Genomic DNA, 2,333 nt, shown 5'->3' with positions numbered 1-2,333 from the left:
TTCTCCCCCCGGCTTGATGGAAGGCGACGGTGGACGGGACAACGCATCAGCGACGACGTTCTGGGAGCCCGGACGATGGTGGAGCTTGAAGTCAAAGGAAGCGAAAAAGTCCAGCCAACGCGCGATTCTCCCAGAAACGCGAGGGTGCTGCAGGAACCATTTGCAAGCGGAATTATCAGTGATGACGTCGAAGTGAGTCCCATGCAAGTAGTGCCTCCACCGCGCCAATGCCTGCTTGATCGCAAACAGCTCCTTCTCGTGGACTGGCCAGTTGAGCTCATGGACTCCGAGCTTCTTGCTGAAGAAGGCCACTGGGAGATCATGCCCGTCGTGTATCTGGGATAATACGCCACCAATACAATCATGACTGGCATCCGTTGTAACAAGAAACGGCTTCTTGAAGTCCGGCATCCGAAGGACAGGAGCGTTCTGGAGGGCGAGCTTAATCGTATAAAAGGCTCGACGTTGAGGTTCCAGCCACGTCCACTCGGCAGTCTTCCGGACAAGACCACTCAACGGCAACACGAGCTTAGCAAAGTTTTCGATGAAGCGTCGGTAATACCCAGCTAGACCCAGAAAGCGCTGTAGGTCCTTGACAGTAGAAGGCTCGGGCCACTCGGCAATCGCCCGTGTCTTCCGTGCGTCGACGTGTAGTCCCACATCCGAAATGGTGTGACCAAGAAAGTCGACCGAGGTCTGCCCGAACTCACACTTGTCCGGCCGTGCATACAGCTTGTGCTCACGCAACACCTCGCACACGCATCGTAGATGCTCGGTGTGATCATCCATCGAACGCGAGAAGATGCAGATGTCGTCCAGGTACACGACGACAAACGGTAAGTGACTCAGGATCTTCCGCATGAGACGGGTCCATGTGCCTGGCATACCAGCCAAGCCCATCGGAGCAACGTTCCAGTGATAGATCTCGTGATTCGTACGGAAGGCTGTGAATTGCTTCGACGTCGGAGCCATTCGCATCTGGTGATACCCACTAGCTAAATCCAGAAGTGTGAAGACTACAGCGCCTTCCATCCGATCAAATAACTCTTCAATGTGTGGCAACGGAATCTTAGCCACATCAGACGCAGCGTTGACCAGGCGGTAGTCGATAACCCATCGTATCGGCATGTGCGGATCGTTGGAGTACAGCCATTCCAGACGGGAGGGAAACTTTCCAGTAGCGGGGTCTTTCTTAGGCACTCCGAATATGTTCGACACCCAAGGCGAATCTGACACCTCAATCCAGTTTTTCTTGAGCAAGTCAGCTACAAAGATGTCCAATGCCTCTTGCTCCACCTTCGATAGACGGAAGGGAGCACGGTTACTGGGTTTCGCACCAGGTTTTAATACAACCTCGTGCTCGATCGAGCGCGATGGTGGTAATCCAGCCGGCAGCTCGGTCGGAAATACGTCTGAATATTCGGTCAGCACAGGCTGCAACGACGGTGGCACAATCTTCCTCTTAGCGGATGTCTTGACGTTGACGTGATACACCTCAACATACGTGTCGTCTTTCACCTTGGACACAAACTCGGAAGTGGATACTGGATGTAGATCAGGCCCTGAGCCGCGGTGTCCGACGGTGTCACCAACAGTAGCACCGACACTAGAAGGCACGGGGGTATGGCAGTAACCAATCGGCATAACCTCATTCCAGGCCGCTTGTTTGTCCATGGTCGGGTCATATTGAAGCCGGTCATTGACAAGTTTTTGCGCTGGAGAGATCGCCTCAGATTTCACCGTAGTGTTGACATAACGAAAATCGGCCATAGTGCGCTTCTTGTCGAAGCTCATCACACCGGTTTGCCAATTGATCACAGGGTTAAACTGAATCAGCCACGGAATGCCAAGAATCACGTCCTGGTTCGAGGAGACATCCCACTCAATCAGCGAGACGTTCTCGAATTCTTGACCTGAGAACGTGAGTGTTTCCAAACATCGTTTGGCACTACGAACCGCCGTTGTTGTACCGTCGAACCGTTCAGCTGAAATCCGAAAAAAAATCTTCGTCGTGTCCACGAGGTGCTCTGCAAGACCCGGACGCCCAATGTTCTGCTCAGCCCCACTGTCGATCAGGACTCGGATTGGTTTCCCGTTTAACAGTCCTTGGAAACGTAGCAGTTCTGTTTGGCATGACAGCGCATCGTTCACGGACGCCATATTCATTTGCAGACTGTCCACCACCTCGACTGCATCTTCATCCTCGTCCACAATACGGCGGAACGTGCCTTGGTTAGCCCTGAACGAGTTGCGGTTATGGTGTGAGTAAGACGCTTCCCGTTCATTGTTGCGAGCTTGTCGTTTGCGGCAATCCACCAGTCGATGCCCCGGCT

This window comes from Phytophthora parasitica (assembly GCF_000247585.1).
Source record: "Phytophthora parasitica INRA-310 unplaced genomic scaffold supercont2.76, whole genome shotgun sequence".
NCBI classification, from domain to species: domain Eukaryota; phylum Oomycota; class Peronosporomycetes; order Peronosporales; family Peronosporaceae; genus Phytophthora; species Phytophthora nicotianae.
This window is presented reverse-complemented; position numbering follows the sequence as displayed.